At 38.1% G+C, this 21,587-nt stretch overlaps 1 long non-coding RNA gene across 2 annotated transcripts in view; it reads left to right on the plus strand.

Annotated features, from left to right (window-relative positions):
• LOC130459004 (uncharacterized) overlaps positions 1 to 21,587 on the plus strand; it is a 67,561-nt gene that overhangs the window by 44,782 nt on the left and 1,192 nt on the right. For both annotated transcript variants that reach the window (XR_008918309.1, XR_008918310.1), the window contains exons 2-3: positions 11,233 to 11,357; positions 21,217 to 21,328. This is a non-coding gene — a long non-coding RNA (uncharacterized LOC130459004). The remainder of the gene's footprint in view (positions 1 to 11,232; positions 11,358 to 21,216; positions 21,329 to 21,587) is intronic.

Consider the following 21,587-nt stretch of genomic DNA (forward strand, 5'->3'; position numbering starts at 1 on the left):
TAAAGGAGAAATTAATAAAATCGAAAGTCAAAGAACTATTGAATTAATAAATAAAACTACAAGCTGGTGTATGGGGTGCTCAGGGAGGGGTAGTATCTCTGGTATGGAGGGCTTATCATGCCCTTCTAGGGCTGCTCTCCAGCCTCTGACCCCCACCTGACACCCAGCTCTCACTTGTGGCTCCCAGTAGCTGCTAGCATGCGGCAGCAGCCACACCCCGGGCAACAACGGCTTCGACAGGCCGGCTAAACCTTGTGAGGGTAGCCATTGGGTCATAGACCCCTGGTGAACCAGGGCTTTGCTCACCCAGCATGTGAAGACTGCTTCGGCGGAACAGGCAGAAGAAACCAATAAGAAGGTTCAACGGCTGAGATGGCGATGCAGCAAAACACTGTGGAGTGCTCAGGGCGTGTTGGAGCACAAAAGACAACACGGCCATCCAATGCAGCTGAGGACGTCTCCAGGTGTAACGATTTTTTTATACCAATGGACCCAGGCTTCCAACGCCAAGAGAGTGGGACTGTCTCTGTGCATCAACCTTTCCACTTAAATCTCCTTCATGCACAAATGTCTATGTGCACACTCATCTATACCCCATAGATGAAACCGTACAAAGACAATTGTCATCCCCGGTTTTACCGAGAGACTACTACTACAACTACAAGCTGGTACGTTGAAAAAACAAACAAAATGGACAAAGTACTGATCAATCTAATTAAAAAAAGGAAAGAAGAAAACCAAATTAACAGTATCAATGATGAAAAGGGAGACCTCACCTTCAATGAAGAGGAAATTAAGGCAATCATTAAAAAATTTTATGCCCAATTATATGGCAACAAATATGGCAATCTAGGTGATATGGATGAATATATACAAAAATATAAATTGCCTAGATTAACAGAAGAAGAAATAGAATACCTAAATAACCCCATATCAGAAAAAGAAATTTAACAAACCATCAAAGAACTCCCTAAGAAAAAATCCCCAGGACCAGATGGATTCACAAATGTATTCTATCAATCATTTAAAGAACAACGAATCCCAATATTATACAAACTATTTGACATAATAAGCAAAGAAGGAGTTGTACCAAATTCCTTTTATTACACAGATATGGCACTGATTCCAAAACCAGGCAGGTAAAAAACAGAAAGAAAACTATAGACCAATCTCCCTAATGAACATAGATGCAAAAATCTTAAATAGAATACTAGCAAAAAGACTCCAGCAAGTCATCACAAGGGTTATTCATTATGATCAGGTAGGATTTATATCAGGAATGCAAAGATGGTTCAATATTAGGAAAACCATCCACATAGCCATATTAATCATATTAACAAGCAAATAAACAAAAAGCACATGTTTATCTCAGATGCAGAAAAAGCCTTTGACAAAATACAACACCCATTCCTATTGAAAACACTAGAAAGCAGAGGAATAGAAGGGCCTTTCCTAAAAATAATAAACACCATATATCTAAAACCATCAGCAAACATCATCTGCAATGGGGACAAACTAGAAGCCTTCCCAATAAGGTCAGGTGTGAAACAAAGATGCCCATTATCACCTCTGTTATTTAACATTATACTAGAAACACTAGTAGTAGCAATTAGAGAAGAAAAGGAAATTGAAGGTATTAAAATAGGCAATAAAGAGACCAAGCTATCACTCATTGCAGATGATATGAGGGTCTTCTTAAAGGATCCTAGAGAATCAACTAAAAAGCTAGTAGAAATAATCACTTTAGCAGTGTTGCAGGATAAAAAATAAACCCACATAAGTCATCAGCATTTCTATAATTTCCAACACATCTCAGCAGCAAGAATTAGAAAGAGAAATTCCATTTAAAACCACCCTAGACAATATAAAATACTTAGGAATCTGTCTACCAAGACAAACACAGGAACTATATGAACACAACTACAAAACACTTTCCGCATAATTAAAACTAGATCTAAATAATTGGAAAAACATTTATTGCTCATGGGTAGGACGAGCTAACATAATAAAAATGACAATCCTACCCAAATTAATTTACTTATTTAGTGTCATTCCCATTGAACTATCAAAAAACTTTTTTTACTGAATTAGAAAAAAACATAAAGTTTATTTGGAAGAACAAAATATCAAGGATATCCAGGGAAATAATGAAAAAGAATGTGAAGGAAGGTGGCCTAGCAGTCCCAGATCTCAAATTATACTATAAAGCAGTGTTCATCAAAACAATATGGTACTGGCTAAGAAACAGAAAGGAGGATCAGTGAAATAGACTTGGGGTAAGTGACCTCAGCAAGACAGTCTATGATAAGCCCAAAGATCCCAGGTTTGGGGACCAAAATCCACTTTTTGATAAAAACTGCTGGGAAAATTGGAAGACAGTGTGGGAGAGATTGGGTTTGGATCAACATCTCACATCCTACCCAAGATAAACTCAGAATGGGTGAATGACTTGAATATAAAGAAAGAAACTATAAGTAAATTAGGTGAACACAGAATAGTATACTTGTCAGATCTTTGGGAAAGGAAAGATTTTAAGACCAAGCAAGTGTTAGAAAAACATTACAAAATGTACAATAAATAATTTTGATTATATTAAATTCAAATTTTTGTACAAACAAAACCAATGCAACCAAAATTAGAAAGGTAGCAACAAATTGGGAAAAAATTGCCATAACAAAAACCTTTGTGAATTTTAGATTTTCTCCACCTTGATTAGTCTTTAAAATCCTATCAACCAGGAATGAATACACCCCTACTTAAGATTAAGTGTTGAGGAGGATGGCCTATGACAGACATGTGCTAGTATGTGACAAATAAGAAACAACTGACAGACCCCCTGGGCTGTCCTTTTTTTTTTAATTTTATAGTATTTTATTTGATCATTTCCATGCATTTTTCATTAAAGACAAAGATCATTTTCTTTTCCTCCCTCCCACCCCCCGTGGCCGACGCGTGATTCCACTGGTATCATATGTGTTCTTGACTTGAACCCATTGCCATGTTGTTAGTATTTGCATCAGAGTGTTCGCTCCGAGTCTTTCCTCTGTCATGTCCCCTCAGCCATTGTAGTCAGGCAGTTGCTTTTCCTCGGTGTTTCTATTCCCTCAGTTTGTCCTCTGCTTTTGGATAGTGTTTTTTTCTCCTTGATCCCTGCAGATTGTGCAGGGACATTACACCACCACTAATGGAGAAGTCCATTATATTCGATTATACCACAGTGTGTTTGTCTCTGTGTACAATGTTCTCCTGGTTCTGCTCCTCTCACTCTGCATCACTTCCTGGAGGTTGTTCCAGTTCACATGGAAATCCTCCACTTTATTATTCCTTTGAGCACAATAGTATTCCATCACCAACATACACCACAATTTGTTCAGCCATTCCCCAATTGATGGGCATCCCCTCATTTTCCAATTTTTGGCCACCACAAAGAGCGCAGCTATGAATATTTTTGTACAAGTCTTTTTGTCCCTTATCTCTTTGGGGTACAAACCCAGCAGTGCTATGGCTGGATCAAAGGGTAGACATTCTTTTATCGCCCTTTGTGCATAGTTCCAAATTGCCCCTGGGCTGTCCTAAGTCAAGCTTAAGCTACCATTGGTATATGTGAGATGCAGGAAGTGATGTAAAGAATGGTCTATATATTTCATGTCACTTCCTCTCTCTGGCTCTCTCTCACTTGTGGAGACATTGGTCTCTGTTGGCAGCGTGGGGAGTGCTGGGTGGCATTTTGGCATGCTTTCAGCTCTTGGCAGGTTTGGCGTTGGTGACTGGGAGAAGTTCTTAGTGTGCTTGGTGAGTGGTTTAGGCTGATTACTTTTTCCTTTACCTCCTAAAACGCTATCCTCCTAGGAGACCCCTCATCTTGGAGGAGGCCTCGTGGCTGGTAGCCAACCTAGATTGAGAAGGCCCCTTGGCCAAGGCCTCTGAACTCCTGCTTGGCTCAGCCCGTGCTGGAACACTTTAAATTCTCTTTTCTCTCTCCTTCTTAATTTCTTCCCTCTATTGTAATTAAACCACCATAAAATTCCCAAACTGACTTGAGTATTTTATTGGGATTGAATTAATCCCTGGTGACCACTAGTATAATATATTAAGTCAATCACCCCTAATTTCACTCCTTAACATGACAAAGGTCTAATTACTCAAATTTATGAAGAGCTAAATCAATTGTATAAAAAACCAAGCCATTCCCCAACTGATAAATGGACAAGGGACATGAATGGACAATTTTCAGATAAAGAAATCAAAAATATTAATAAGCACATGAAAAAATGTTCTAAATATCTTATAATCAGAGAAATGCAAATCAAAACAAGTCTATTCTGCAGTATCACTTCATACCTAGCAGATTGGCTAACATAACAGCAAAGGGAAGTAACAAATGTTGGAGGGAATGTGGCAAAATTGGGACATAAATGCATTACTGGTGGAGTTGTGAATTGATCCACTCATTTTGGAGGGCAATTTGTAACTATGCCCAAAGGGCACTAAAAGACTGTCAGTCCTTTTTATCCAGCCATAGCACTGCTAGGTTTGTACCCCAAAGAGATAATAATGAAAAAGATTTGAACAAGAAATTCATAGCTGTGCTGTTTGTGGTGGCAAAAAATTGGAAAATAAGGGGATGCCCTCCAATTGGGGAATGACTGAACAAATTGTGGTATATGCTGGTGATGGAATACTATTGTTCCCAAAGGAATAATGAACTGGAAGAATTCCATGTGAACCGGAACAACCTCAGGAATTGATGCAGAGTGAGAGGAGCAGAGAGCAGGAGAATATTGTACACAGAAACTGATACACTGTTGTACAATTGAATGACTTGTCCATTAGTGGTAATGCAATGATCTAGAACAGTTCAGAAGGATTTATGAGAAAGAACACTATCCACATTCAGAGGAAAAACTGTGGGAGTAGAAACACAGAAGAAAAACAACTGCTTGATTACATGGGTTGAGGGGATGTAGATTCTAAATGAACATCCTAGTGCAAACACCAACAACGTGGAAATAGGTTCTGATCAAGGACACATGTAATATCCAGTGGAATTGTGTGTTGGCTACGGGAAGGGATGGGGGAGGGAATGAATATGATTCTTGTAACCAAGCAAAAATGTTCTAAATTGACTAATTAAAAAAAAAAAACAACCAGCCACTTGTTATCATCAACCCATTGTGCTCCTTGCCTCACCAGCCATTACTTCTCTTCCTTGGGAAACCCATAGGTTTAGAAATAGGAAATTTTTTCCTTTTTAGAAGTCTTTGTCAAGGGACTGCCTTACTCTTTACAGGAACTGGAGAGACTGTTTCATTTTTTTTATTGCCAGAAAGCAAGCACACTCCTTAGTTCTTCAAGTCCTTCCTGAAAAGGCTTATCTACTGACTAATGGCTACTTACTGTATTGGAACAACATGGAGAAGCTGCATCGATTCCAGATTATATTAAGCCAAGAACTATTCTGGTCTTGTCTTTGCTACCACTCATGCCAGTGCCCACTCTACTAGGACATGCACTACTTATTTCCCACTGCCCACCCTTCTGTACCTGAGGTCCATGCTCCTGCGGACTCTGCTCCTGTGCTAGGAGATGAACACTGTCTTGTTGTTTCAGGGCCATTTTAGTCACTACCAAAATGGTTGCCCTGATTCATAGCCCTACCCACAATGCACTACTATGCCTATCTTGTCCCAACACCTACATCATAGACTATTCCTGGCTTTTATCATCCTTGTCAATGTTTGTTTGTTTTTGTTTTTTTTTAATTTTAAAAATTTATTTAGAATACTTTTCTAAGGTTACACGATTCATGATTTCCCCTCGCCCTTCCCTCCTCCTCCCAGAGCTGACAAGCTGTTCCACTGGGTTATGCATATGTCATTGTTCAAAACCTATTTCCATGTTTTTCCCATTTGCAATAGAGTATATCCTTGTCAATTTTCTGTGGGATGATTGTTTTAATTTGCTTTTTTCTTGTTATTGGTGACTTGGAACATTCTTTCATATGATTACAAATAGTTGGCCTATGCATTTTAGGGGGCTTATCAGTCATCAGAACTTTTAAAACCGTATTAAATGTGACCTGTGACCACAGGTCTCTTCTTTACCCCTTATCAGGTGACATATAATCCGTTTGCGTGAGATTGACTCTGGACGATGCAAACTTCCTAATTTATGGTGACCTTTCAGTACCTTTCCCGAAATGTCCATCTCTGTCCAATAGGACTCAATGAGGCAATGGTTATTTACCCAGTTATCATAAAACAGCTCTAAGGCTTTTAGATTCTTTAGTATCTTTTAAATTCTTAGGTTCCGCAGTATTGCTCTATGTAAGGAATTCAGAAACTTTTTGTATCTTGGACTTCTTTGGCAGTCAGGTAAAGCCTATAGGATCTTTCTCAGAATGATATTTTTAAATGCATAAATTATAACAAATAGAATTCTAAAGAAAAACCAATTACGTGAAAATATAATTATAAACTATTTTTAAAGCACCAAATTCATGAATTCCAGATGAGAAACTTAATTATCATCAAATGAATGGCTAGGGAAAAGGTCCAAAGGCAATGTGTGCCATGGGGTGAGTTCATTCAAATAAGCTGCTCTCCCCTTTTTCATCTTTTTCTAGGTAGGTATAGAATGATTTACTCCCATTTGAAAAGAGCTCACCCTCCCACTGGCAAATGCAGTGGGAATTGGGACTCTTTCTTTCTTTGTCTTATCACTTGTAAATTTTCAAAGTCCAGAAAAGGCACCCTAATCATTGGGAAAGAAAAGGATCAGAATAAGGTTACTTCAGAGTGAATGGATGAAGGAATGAATGAAGGAATGAAAGCATCTATCAGGTGCTGACTATACACAAAACAGGGTTGGTCAGTCCATCCCCAAGCATTTTTTAAGCTTTTACTATAATCTAAGCACTGTGCTAAACTTGGGGAATACAAATACAAGCATAAAGGCAAGCTCTGCCCTTGAGAAGTTTACAATCTATTTGAGGAGATACCTAAAAAGAAGCAGAGGGGGCAGCTGGGTGCTCAGTAGATTGAGAGCCAAGCCGAGAAATGGAGGTCCTGGGTTCAAATTTGACTTTAGATACTTCGTAATTGTATGACCCTGGGCATTTAATGGGCACTTAACCCCCATTGCCTTGCTCTTACCACTATTCTGTCATGGAACCAATACATAGTGCTGGTTTTAAGGTAAGGGTTTTAAAAAAAGGGGGAAAGGTGGGGAGATAAGGAGCACAACCTGGTAAGAATGGCTTGGGGTTCTAGGAGGAGCTAGCAAGTCAGAAGGAAAGGCTACAGGTTACTTCTGAGGAGGAAATTCTAGGGCAATGTGATCATCTAAGTTGAAGAGGTTTCTGGATAGCCTCCTTAAAAAGACTGAACAAAAGGTAATCAAACATCTCCCTAGTGACCTTTTTGCATCTTTCTGCAGGGAAATGGGGCCACAATACTGGTGTGATGCCCTGGGGAAATTATATTTCATGTTCTGGTATTGTGGGAGCATGCCTGACCTGCTTTGTGGAAGTTGTCTTCTCCTGGGTGGCCTGTTCTTTAAATTATGTTCACATTGAACTCTCTGGATCTATCTTGAGCATCCTTGGTAAATTAGATGGTTTCATAGCTTTTTGACAAGGTAACCTAGAATCAATCATGTTTTTGCTAGATTTTTCAATACTAATCTCCTTTTCTCATCCATGATCATATCTAAACTGCTCCCTTCCACCCCAGGTCATTTTTCAAGAAATGGAAAAAAAAATTGGTTCGTTTTTGGAAGAGGCACAGCTGTGGGATAGGATGTTGGGAGCAATGAAGTCTCATTTGATGTCCTAACAATTTATTCCCTCACACAGTTGTGCCTTTTGCTTATCTCAAGGCCATCTAGTTGATGTGCAGTGCTTATTTTGGTCTCTGGAGCTGGTCAAACCAGTTGTACTCATGTGTGCTGAGTTGTGATGGGAGGATGGCTACCACCACATTTTTGTTCTCTTGCCTTCCTTTTTCCTAACCACATGATAATGAATCTGGAGGAAATCACGAAACCATGCTGACTGGGTCCCTTACAAATTTATGTTATTTAATTTCAACTGGGTCCCTATTGCAGCAAGGCAAACATTCTATTCCTTCCTAATAATTGCTTTGCCTTCTCACTCTCCACTGTGGCTATGCCAAACAGACTCATCTCAGATCGAACCTCAAACAGCATTGCTTCTCTTCCCTCTCTTAGCCAAGGGATCTTGCTTCATGTTTCACTGAACAAATTGAGACCATTTGCCCAGATCTCCCCCTTCAACCTTCCTCCTTATCTTGTATCATTCAGATTTTTCCTTCTAACTCTCCTTTTCCCACCTCTGACAAAGAGATGGTTCTTCTTGCTAAGGCCAATCCCTCTACATGAACCCTTGATCACATCCCGGCCAGACTGTTTTAGGAAATCGACCAAGCAGATATCTTCCCCTCTCATCTTCAACCTCTCCCTTCTACTGGCTTATTTTCTGCTGCCTATAAACACACCCAGGTTTCCCCTTTGAAAAAATAAAAGCTTCAGGAGGCAGCCAGGTGATTCAGCAGATTGAGAGCCAGGGGTCTAATGATGGGAGGTCCTAGGTTCAAATCTGGCCTCGGAAACTTCCTAGCTATGTGGCCCCCAGTGCTTGGCCCTTCCTGCTCTTCTGCCTTGGAACCAATACACAATATTGATTCTAAGGTAGAAAGTAAGAGGCTTTTCTTTTTTATATGTTAGATTTAGTACCAAAAAAAAAATAATTCAGCCATGAAAACTCTCCTCAAGCAAGGTGACCTACACCTATGTGTAAATTTTATAGGCTTTTGGGATAGAGGCAAATGTAGAGATGACTTCATTAGGTGATCCTCTGAGTGTTGATGCCAGTGAGGCATAAAACAAAGAGTCTTAAGATGACCCAAATTGTTCGCCAATGTCATGGAGGATATCAGAGGCAGAGCCCAAATAGCAAAGGGATTCCTAATTGGTGGAGAGATTCTTCAAATGCAAATATTTAAAGATGATACTATACCAATTGTGTTGAGACCAATAATGAAATTCAGGAGAATATGAAAGATTGTTTTCATTTTGGGAAAGTGGATGAAAAAAATATTAACTATACAATGGCTTTACACCTGTCGTTAATTTGTATGAATGCAACAAGTTTTTTCTCTGACCCAGAGAAATTGCATGCTGGGAATTAAAGTTCTGTAGGCTAGAAGAGAACCTCGAGATTGTAATTGTGAGATGTAGGGTTGTGGAGGAGTGGAGTGAGAAGAAGATAGTGAAATGCCAATTAGATTGGGAGGAGAGTTCCAAGTTGGATCAGTCATTTGATTTTCAGTTTTGTACTTGAGCATGTAAATCTACCTGTGGGAACAGTGAGGAAATGTGTGGCTGGAGTTCCAAAGCTTGGGGAACTCTTCTCCCAGGGAAATTTGATAAAGAACTAAATGGTCCTTTCCTTTTCTTACCAACTTTCCCACTGCCCTTGAGGGTAGATGTTAAATATAAAACTTCTCTCTATTCCTTAAAGTGATTTGCTTTCTGTTTTACTTAAAACCTCTGCTGAACAATATGGAGATAAGTTTTGCACGATGATATATATATATATAAAATCCAGGTCAAATTACTTACCATCTCTAGGAGGGGGAGGCCAGGAGGGGAAGGAGGGAGACAGTTTGGATCTTATCATTTTGAAAAATGTCTGTTGAAAATTGTTTTTACATGTAATTGGGAAAATAAAATATCAGAATAAAAAATAAAATAAAATGTTAGTTCTTTGGAAAAAAATTGTAAGCTTCTTCAGGGCAGGGACTATTTGTCTTTTTCTCTGCATCCCCAGTACTTAGCACAGAGCCTGGCACAGAATAAGTATTTAATAAATGCTTATTGATTGGTTGATCAGGATTGTTTATGCATTCAAGGACAGAAGTAAGAAAGTGAGATGATTTGTGTTCAGTCTGTGCCTACTGTCAGAAAGGGAATATGACAGTTTGGCTTCTAGATCTTCTGAATGCCAGTTGGATGGTACCCTGCCCTTAACCATCCCACTTTAAGTCCTAATGCATTGCTCAGCACTGTGTGTCCCAGCAGGGAGAGTTCATCTCCACAGCTGGATTTTGCTCAAGGAAATATGATTAAAAGTTGGTCTCTCTAGAGAGGATCTGGTTTAATGAAGAAAAGGGTTAGAGCCCAGAGTGCACTCACTGAGGTCTTTGGTGCTGAAGGCAGATTACTAAATGGTCAGACTGATCACTGAAAGGTTAGATGAGTCTGTAACCATTCACAATGACCAATTCCCAAATCTAGTAATAGAACAGGCAAATGCAAAACAGACAGAAAAAGCAAATAAACCAAGAAAAATCAGAACCCCTCAAATCAATCCATTGGTGTATGTATATAAATATATGTCAAAGCCCTGAGTTTTAGGTAAGTGTCTTGGCCATGGCATATCTGAAAAGGGAGTTTGAACATCAGCAAAATATTCTGAGAAAGCATATTGTTGTTGATTCTATGGGTTCTTTTCATTTAAAACATTTCATTGGTTTTTTGTCATAGTTGTTTCTTTTTCCCAAAGAGAAGTCCCCATTTAAACAAATAAAACAGTGAGGCAAAATTGATGGACACATTGCTGTGTCTGATACCTGCCAGTGTATACAACATTCTATATCCATAGGCCCCTACCTTTCTACTGAGTAATGAGAAGTGTCTTTCTTCTAGACCTTATATTTTCTGTTGTACATGGAAACTGGTTTAATGTCTCAGCCCGTATTCCAAATGTCATTTGCAAATTGTAGACTGCTAGGGTCCCTAGTGTTTTGTGTAATAAAATGGTATGGTTAAAGGGCATGTTCTTGCATTAACAGTTCCTTCTCTACTTGCATTATGTAAATGTTTACCATAATTAAGAGATGAAGTTGTCATGTTGTCCCAGTTTTGGTTGTGGTTTGAAGTTCCTGCAAGGCACCAATAATAAATTGTCCCTGCATATCTGGGATTTTAAAAAGCTGAACAAGGAGGAGAAAGAGGAGAGTAGAAACTGGTTAATCAGATCTTTCTCCTGATAATAATTACTTTTGTTTTTAATGTTCTCTTAAATCTCTAGTGTCAATAAAAAAAAAAAAGAATGAATATAGGTAGGAATGAAAAAGCTACACAGAAAGGTCAGATGAATGTCAGCTGAAATACAATATAGGGAACTCATCCTTCTGTTGTGTGCCACAGGAGACCAGCAAAGATGGTGGAGTAGGAAGAAGCTGCAAAGCCTGGCTCCCCCCACAGTTCCTCCAATAAAGAACTAATTGGGTACCGGACTGAGTTGTGATCATTGGATTGAAGGAGAAACCATGGTAGGTCATCTTGCCAGCCCCAAGTCACAAATTCAACTCTGTAGGTGACCAGTGCAGGAATTGTGAAACAGTGGTAAACTGGGATGATGCTCTCAGCTCTGAGGTTTAGAACAGGGCTAGACCTGCAGCAATTGTTGCTCTGATACCAGAGCAAGGTGGAGGACTTATTCCTTGGGCTCAGAACAAATCTCTGCTTGCACAGTCAAGATAATACAAGATTTTAACATGCCCTAGAGTGATTGCCACACTTTAAAATGTTCCTAATGCTTTTTTACATCACTGTCATTTTCCCCACCATATTTTCTCATGTGAAAAACAAGATTCCCTGAGTATGGATAACAGTATATATATCTTGTTCTGCCCTTGTGGTCTACCACCACTTTACAGAAGAGGAGAGGCATATATATTATCATCTATCAGTTCTCTGAAATCAATATTGATCCCTGCCTTGAACTGAATTCTGCTGTCTTTTAGTGTTGATTTCCCTTATGTTATCGAGGTCATCAGGATGTTGATCTTTGTTCTGTTTACTTGGTTCTGCTTCATTTCATAAAAATCTTCCCAATTTTCTCTGAATTCCTCATATTAGTTGAATGCACTTTGTTATAATTGTTCCTTAAGTTCATTGCTTAAAATACTTCTCTGGGTCTATAAATGCAGTTTTGGCAACATTTCTGAACATATTCACACCAAAGGGAAAAAAGTAATTTTTAAGAATAAACTCCTAAGTGATGCAGAGCGAGAGGAGCAGAACCAGGAGAACATTGTACACAGAGACTGATACACTGCGGTATAATCGAACGTAATGGACTTCTCCATTAGGGGCGGTGTAATGTCCCTGAACAACTTGCAGGGATCCAGGAGAAAAAAACACCATTCATAAGCAAAGGATAAACTATGGGAGTGGAAACACTGAGAAAAAGCAACTGCCTGAATACAGCGGTTGAGGGGACATGACAGAGGAGAGACTCTAAATGAACACTCTAATGCAAATATTAACAACATGGCAACGGGTTCAAATCAAGAAAACATGTAATGCCCAGTGGACTTACGCATCGGCTATGGGGGGTGGGGGGGAGGAAAAGAAAATGATCTATGTCTTTAATGAATAATGCTTGGAAATGATCAAATAAAATATAATAATAAAAAAAAAGAATAAACTCCTAATCCAGCTTTAAAATCCATTGACAGGGCAAAAGGAAGCCTATCTAGTTTGGATAAGTAAGTCAGTATTACCAGAAATGGGGGTCACACACGCTTGTTCAGAAAGGGTCATCGAGCTAGTCCCCATTGCCCCCCCCCCCACTGGAAAAAACTCACAGTGCTATACTGGCAGCATTTTTGGAAATCTCTTCTTTGAAGTGATAACATGAAAGCAATTCAAGTGAGTGATGGGTACACCCAAACAGATGGAGGTAAGGATGGTGACTCCCCAGAGGGAATAAGAGAAAGCAGCCACTCAGATTCAGAGAATGCCTGTTGCTGTCTCAATCTCTATTGTCTAGAGTACACTACTATTTTCTTTAATACAAACCTTTCAAAATTGAGGAATTTGGGTGTATGTACAATTGTTCTTTTCCTTCATGGACATCTTTTTCTTTTTCAAAGAGTACAATAGACAAACACAGGCTATTTGGCCTTATATTCCTTTTTTGTCACCATAGTAACTAGCATGGTGCTAGGCATAATGAAAGCAGGTGCTACTGATTGATTAATGCTCCTTCTTTGGCAATTCTGTGTCCTTTCAATTTGATTCTTCCTTTTCCAAGTCTGCCATAATCTTGGGATATTGATCTGTTCCTAATTTTGCTGACTTTAGAAAAAAAATACATTTTGAATGCTAACTAAATTCTAAGCACTTTACAGAAAATAGAACTTAACTATGTTAAAGTTTCTTCTACTTAGGAGCACATATACATAAACTCTCTGGCTTTGGAATATGGAGTGTGTGTGTGTGTGTGTGTGTGTGTGTGTGTGTGTGTAATACATACAGAACAGGGCTGATAGTGAAGGCACTAATATTTCTTGCTCTTATTTCAAAGAATGGATTTTGGGCTTTATTCCCAGGCTTTCATCTTAGATGTCATCTTTGATTTCTCACTCTCACTCACTCCACATATCCAAATCTGTGGTCAAAACCAATCAATATCATCTTCACAACACCTTGAATATATAGCCCTCTTCTTTCACTGCCAACACCCTGGTCTATGCTCTCATCAATACAGTTACCTTCTGGTTGGTCTGTCCGCCTCAAGTCTTTTCTTATTTCATTCCACCCTCTATTCATTTGTCAAAGTGACCTTTATAAAGGTCTGTTCATGTCATGTTCCTACTCAAGAAATTCCAGTGGTTCTAGATGGTCTCCAGGATCAAATATAAAATCCTCTATTTGACATGTTTTTTTTAAACCTTGTTTAAAAAAAAAACCTTGTTTTTTAAACCTTTAAACATTGTCTAAATGGGTTAGACAATGGGGGTTAAGTGACTTGTCTAGGGTTGCACAGCTAGGAAGTGTCTGAGGCCACTTTTGAACCCAGGATCTCCCATCTCTAGGCCTGGCTCTCAGTCCACTGAGTCATCTAATTGCCACCCTCTATTTGATTTTCAAAGCCCTTTGTTACCTGGCCTCTTCCTACCTCTGCAGTCTTATACCTTTCTTCCCTCCATATACTGTGAAATCCAGTGACTGATCCCATTGTGATTTTTTGCACAAGATACCTGATTGGTGCTTCCCTGGCCTCTCTTTCTTTAAAATCCCTCTGCAATCTGGCTTCCAGGTTCAACATTCAACTGAAAATGCTATCTTCAGAGTTTCTAATGATACTTTAATTAAAGATTTTTAAAAAATTTATTTTCTTTTAAAATTAAATATATTTTCTTAAATCTCATTCTTGAATTCTATGTTGCATTTGTCACTATTGATCACCTTTTCATCCTGGACAAGCTTTTTTCTTTGAGACTGCATGAGTTTGCACACTCTTGGTTTTTCTCATATCTTTTTAATTGTCCCTTCTCAGTCTTTTATGCTGAATCCTCATCCACTAACTGTAGGTGTCTTCTAACTCTCTGTCCTGGGTCCCTTAGCTACTAAGCATTCTCCTTTAAAGTTACCTTTTATGTACTGTACATATGTAAAATCATAGGTATTGATGAAGTAAACATTCTCCTTTTAGCATAGATAAACATGATGGTTTTGCAGTCCTACCATGCCATAAAGGTTGACCATGTAACATCTTGAAGGGGTATACATGCAAGTCACCTCTGGGTCTTGTTCTTAGTTGAAACAATGCTAGTGGAATAACATCTGTTCATTTCAAATGGGCTTCTGAACAGAGTGTTCCTATTAATGCTTTCAATTCTTGATTCATTCATTCAACTTGGCCTGAACTCTGTGGCCTATATACACCATGGAGCCGGCTTTTAATACCCAGGTTCTTATATACTTCTTGCAAAATCTGAGAAGTGAAATTAGTCCCTCTATCCAAGTCTATGGTATCAGGAATGCCATACCTAGGAATTATGTCTTTCAGTAAAGATCTCATTACTGTGGCTGTGTCATTTTTCTTAGCTGGATATGCCTCAACCCATCTTGTCAGTCTATCCACAATAACCAATACATATTTGAATTCTTTGTCTTTAGACATGTTTATGTAGTCTATTTGTAGACATTGGAAAGGCATATAACTTAGAGGTCTGCCTCCCAATGCTATGTAAAATACTAATGGAACTAACATTCTAACAGTATAATGTTAAGTTACTGACCTTCTAACAACTAACACACAAAGCAAGATTAGGTAAATCATTTAAAATTCTAGATAGATTAAGGACAGATAGATAGCATATTTAACATAAGTTAAACTACATAGTAATGTTAGGAACAGATATTGTTTATAAAAATTTTTTACTTAGAATTCATTAGGAATAAGGTAGTTATATTGTGGTTAACAAACTGTTTAAATTGTTGCATTGGTTACTATTGTTTTCAAAACCATATTTCTGTATTGCACTTCTATGACCTACCCCACTCTCCTTAATCCCAAATCTTAGAATAGAGTTAGTTAGTTTAGAATAGTAAAGACAGACTAGGATTTTTATTTTGGGGGATTGAGGAATACTTTAAAATAGTATAGTATCATAGCTTAGACAGTTAAGAAATATTAATAATATGAAAGGAAAGTATGGAAAAGACAAATGCAGAATTACTGGCTGTAAATTCTGTTAAAGACAGAAAATGGGGATTTGTAAATGAGGATATTGGGCAAGGACAAATGCATTTGCAAAAAGAAAAGGAGCTCAGAACTTTGTGAAATGCCAATCAACTGAGATGGGGAGACAGTTCCCAAGGAACCTTGGGAAAAAGCAGTTAAGCAGCTTGAGCTGGCTGAGGGGGATTCCTTCTCTGGCTGTTGGACCAGAAGGTGGAAGATAGACTACTCTCTAGCTATTGCCTTATCCATAAGGCTATGAGCTGAACAAGACATTTGGGTTTTAGCCCAGAAGAAACCTGTTAGCATTGCAGTCAATATCTCCCCTCAGGGAAAGATAATTTTGTTTTCTGAATTTGAATATATCTTGATATCTTCAATCAACAAGATAACTTAGAAAATTTAGGGAGATCTAATTTCCTCTCACCCCTCCCCTCTCCTTACCTCCTCTACTCAAAGAATAAAAGACCTTTTAGTTGAAGGATTTGATTGTGGAATTTGGTTAACATGCGCTATTTATTCTTCAAGTCAATCTATAGCTATATATGATGTTCTCTTGGTTCTACTCATTTTGCTGTTCATTATTCCATATAGTTTTTTTTTCCAGTTTCTAATTCTTTGCCACTACAAAAAGTTATTATAAACATTTTTGAGTAGCCTTAGAGCAGTGGTTCTCAACCTTTCTAATGCCGTGACCCTGCAATACAGTTCCTCATGTTGCAGTGACCCCAAACCAAAAAATTATTTTGGTGGCTACTTCAAAACTGTCATTTTGCTACAGTTATGACTCGGAATGTAAATACCTGATATGCATTATGTATTCTCATTGCTACAAATGGAGAGGTTAAGAACCCCTGCCTTAGAGTTTGTTTTGTTTAGGACTAATCCTTTCAATCTACCTTCCCTATTATTCTCCCCTCTCCCTTCTTCCTTCTTACTCTTGTTTCCTTGTTGAGAGAAATATATTTCTTTACTCAACTCTGTGTTCATGTAGTATGTATATGGATGGTATGTGTTCATATATGTATGTTTAGGTGTGTATATGTGTATATTTTCCCTCCTTTGATCAGTTTGGATTAGAATGAACTTCAAGTGTCACACGCTCTACCAACTCCCTCCTCCTTGAATATATATGCACATCCCAATTATTTTCCTTTTCTTTTCCTTGCCTATTGTTTTCCTTTTCCTTTCTCCTTTCCATTTTTCAATTAAGATCATCAATATAAAAAGAACTACTCCTAGACCCTTGATTTTGACACCTATGACCCTTGATGATGACAGGGTTTAGAGATGCTATATTGTATTCTTTCTCCCCATTTGAATGTAAATAATTTATCCTTTTTTTAGTCCCTTATAATTATTTATTCCTGTGTACCTTTTGATCTTCATTTTAACTTCTGTGTTTACATTTTAAAGGTTCTATACAGTTCTAGTCTTTCCATCAGTAATTCTTGGAAGTTCTGTATTCCATTCGAGGTCCATTTTAATCCTATAGGAGTATACCTTGTTTTTGGTGGACAAGTTATTCTTGGCTGTAAGTTTATGCAACTGAATGTGGCTTCTTGTTATTTGATTTCTTTCTCTTTAGCTGCTTGTTATATTTTTTCTTTGACCTGGAAACTCTGGATTTTGGCTATAATGTTCCTGGGAATTATTTTGGAATTTCTTTCAGGAGATGACTAGTGAGTTCTATTTCTACTTTGCCCTCTGTTTCTAAGAGATATGAACAGTTTTCTTTTATGATTTTTTGAAATATGAGGTTTAGGTGCTCTCTCTCTCTCTGTTTCTCTCTCACACATTCTTTATCAAGTACCTTCATTGTTTAAAATGGGGAATGGTCTTAACCAAATGTTCTGAAATAGGGTCTGAGAATTTTTAAGATTCACTCTCTCCCTCTCTCTCTCTCTCTCTCTCTGTTCAGATCTTTCAGATAGTACATATATTCCTTTGATCTGTTTTCAGGTCACTTGGTTTTGTTATGAGATACCTTACATTTATTTCTATTTTTTTGGTCTTTTGATGTTGTTTTAATATTTCTTTTTACTTCATGAGGTCATTATTTCCTATTTGATTCATTCTAAATTTCAGGGAGTTTGTTGCTTGGACATGGTGTTATACTTCTCATACAATGCTATTCCTTTCTTTTCTAGTTCATTATTTCATAGTTCTCATTCTTTCCCCCAATTTTCTAAAACACTTAACACTCTCATTTAATTTATTTTTAAATTTTTTAATTTAAAAAAACAACTCTTGCTTTAACATTCTCAGGAATTTTAGTTAAATTTGTGCCCAACCTTTGTTTTTCTTTGAGGTTTTCTGATATCCAAATCAATTCATAAGTACATACTGTGTGCCAGGCACTGTGCTATGCACTGAGGATACAATGAAAAAAAGATAGTCCTTGCCCCCAAGAGGTTTTCAATTAAATGAAGGGAGACAACACACAAAAAGAGGCCAGGAAGGGACAGGAAGGAGAGTGTGTGTGTGAGGAGTACTGCTGACATAGCTTGTTGATGTTTTGGAGCCATTCTCTTCTGTGTTTGTGTCTTGAGCATCCCTGTCACCATAATAGCTTTTTATGGTAAGATTCTATTTTTAGTTGTTTGCTCGTTCTTCCAGCCTGTTTCCTGACATTGGCCTTTCTGATAGGGGCTGGGCTCTGTGAGCTTCAGGAGAGAATGTCTAGACTGTTCCTATTGCTACTTTCTAAAGGAGTATCGAGGCTTGTGTTATCCTAGGAACTCGGGCTGGGCTTGTGCAATAATGCTCCCGCAGCAATTTCATCCAGGGAGTCGTCTTTTAAATGCCCCTCTCCCTCATCTGGGTTCTACAAGTTGCTAGGTTTGGGTCTGAACAACAGGCATATGGTCTTGCGTGTTGGAGTCTTAGTCGATTGCTAGAGGACGTAGCCACTGTCAGCCAGCTGGCAAGCTCTTTGGGTTCAGAGTGACAGAATGGAAGGTTCCCCTTTGGTCTGGGATTCCTGCCCTGGTCATTCCACTGCAGCTTCAGAACAGCTGAGGGGAGTGAGGAATCTGAGTTCAAAACCATCTTCAGACACTTACTAGTTTTCTGATTGTGGGCAAGTCACTTAATCTCTCTCTAACTCAGTTTCCTCATCAATAAAAGGGAGATAATAATAAGAATAGGGCCATTAGGTGGCACATAGGATGGAGCACCAGGTCTGAGGTCAGGAAGACTCATCTTTGTGAGTTCAAATCTTCCTAGAGATACTTACTAGCTGTGTGATCCTGGGCAAGTCACTTAACTTTATCTGCCTCAGTTTCTTCATCTGTCAAATGAACTGGAGATGGAAATGGCAAACCACTCCAACATCTTTGCCAAGAAAACCCCAAACGGGATCATGAATAGTGAGGCTAGTCTGAAACAACAACCATAACAACAATAGGTATACTACCACCTCATAAGATTCTTGGGGGATCAAATCAGTTCACAGAGTTAAAGTGCTTTACAAACCTTAACGTGTTACATAAATTCTATTTATGTATTAATTAATTAATTTAATTTAATTATTTTAATTTTAATTTTTATTTTTTATTTATATTTATTTTTATTTTAATAATTAATTTTAATTAAATAAATTATAAATAAAATAATTAAAATAATTAAAAAATTAATACTAATAACAAACCTTTGTCAATATTGTGAGTATGAGATGGCACTTCAGAGTTGCTTTAATTTGCATTTATCTCATTATTAGTGACAGAGTATTTTTAATGAATATTATAGTTTGCCTTTCTACTTTTGAGGACTTCCTATTCATAACCTTTGATCTATTGGGAAAGTTCTTAATATTTCCAATAACCCTAAGTTCCCTTAATAGTCCTGGCAACCCTGAATTTGCCATCTAAAAGATTCAGGGTTGGTCTGACCATTGCTTGTCTAATGACCAAGCTGGGGATGGTGCTGCCATTTTATGACATTAAATATTAACAGGTAGATATTAAAAATGAAGACTGACTATTCTTTTCACTGTGTTTCTAAGGCCCTCACACCCTCGCCTATGAATCCAGGAGAATTTGAGTTTTTCCACTGCCTACACACTATGGTTAGGACCCCTTGATTTTTCAGGTCAAGCAGTCAATCAATTAGCAAACATTTATTATGTAGGTGCTAGGCTTTGTGGTGAGCTGGGTATACCAAGAAAATGCAGAAATCCCTGCCCTCCTGTCATGGAGGGTAAGGAAAATCATCTTCACATTAAGAGGCTGGGTCTGCCTGAGCCCAACAATGAACAGGGCTCCTTTCTTATGGCTGCTTTGTGTGGTGAAGGAGGCCTGTGGTTAAAGGAATTGAAATGCATTAGAAAAAATGATGGCTTCCCAATCAACTGTCCAGTCCTTAGAGAATGAAATCACTTCCCTATGCAGAGCTCCAAGATGGACAAGGATCTCTTCATTTGGGAAAGACTACCTTCCGTCCAATGCAAAGCAGGAAAAAATAGCCCATCAGCTCCCCTTTGTCCCCTTCCCCCAGCCTTTCACTAGCTTCCCTTTTCTTTGCCTCCTCCAGCTCTTCTCTCTGCTGTTTACCTGTCTTGGTCCTTACACGATTTCTGGAGAGCAGCTAAGGCGCAGAACAAAACCATAGGCTCCCCCCTCCAAGCAGCACCAGTTGAAGAAGTCTACCAAAGCTTCCCAGGCCCACCTTGAACTCATGACTGTGGTCCCTGCTTTGCAGCTTGCTGAGGCGGGATTTTCCTCCATCTCCAACCCCCCCCCCCCCCAATCTTTCAGGGAACAAAATGTGCCAGGAATGAAATGTAGAGAGCTACCCTCCCTCCACCCCCATTTCCAGTGGACCTTAATGCAATGTTCTCATGGCTGTTGTTTTGTTATTCTCAAATTTAATTTTTATTATTTGATTCTTCTCTGTGTGTGTGTGTGCATGTGTGTGTGCACACGAGAGAGGAGAAAAGAGTGAAACAGAAATATAGAGTTATATTTACTTATAGTGAGGTGAATACTTCATACGTGATATATACAAATACATAAGAAGTTCATTTCCTTAAACTTTTCATATTTCAAGTAAAGATCAATTCCATGTTATGTAACATGTATTCCATGTTTTTTTGTTATTCTGATCTTACTAACATTAACAAATAGGAACATTTCCCCATATTCAAAAATTCTCTTCTGTTCCATGAATTTTTTAATTCATTTAATTGAAAGGAAATAAGTTTTGGGTGATAATATATTATAACTCAGTGGAATTGCTTGTCAGTTCTGGAAGGTAAGAGGGGAGGGAGACAACAGGAATCACGTAACCATGGAAACAACATTGAACACTAAATACAAAATTAAATTTAAAAAGTATTTAATTGATGCTTTTTTCTTTCTTTCTTTCTTTTTTTTTTTGAGAGAGGCCTTTATCACTAGCCCTTTCCTCCTCCCCCCAAGAAAAGCACTCTCTTATAACAAATAAATATGGTCAAAACAGATGGCTATACTCATTTTCCTTTTAAAGAAGTGACTTTATCCTTTTCTTAGACAAGGTGTTCCTCCTGGAGCACCTCACCTACAGAACTGATTTGTTTGTTGGGGAAAAAAAAGATTAAATCGGTTGTATACTGATAGTATACTTCAGCAGAAAGTCAACCGGATTTTTTAAAATAATTTTTTTTTATTATTCAGAACTTGACAAACACCAGGAAGCAGCAACACCATTTGCAATGAAGAATTGAAAAGGGGATCGTACATGAAATCATGAATCTCCACAACACGTAGCTTGCTTTCCTGTTTTCAGGTATATATAATAATAAATTTGGCATGTTAGTTCCAGAGCTGTTCTGCTTATCTGTTTCTTTCTGAACCTCCTTCTTCAGCTTTATATGGTGCATTTAATTTAAATTAAATTAAATTTAAAATTAGATTTTCTTTTATTTTTAATCATCTAAGCATTTATTGCATTTATTTTTTCCCCTCCTGTCTTCTCCTCACCTGGGTGGGAGGATAGATGGGAGAAATTCTTTCAACAAATAAGTATGGTCAAGTGGAACAAATTC

This window comes from Monodelphis domestica, chromosome 4 (assembly GCF_027887165.1).
Source record: "Monodelphis domestica isolate mMonDom1 chromosome 4, mMonDom1.pri, whole genome shotgun sequence".
Lineage (NCBI taxonomy): Eukaryota > Metazoa > Chordata > Mammalia > Didelphimorphia > Didelphidae > Monodelphis > Monodelphis domestica.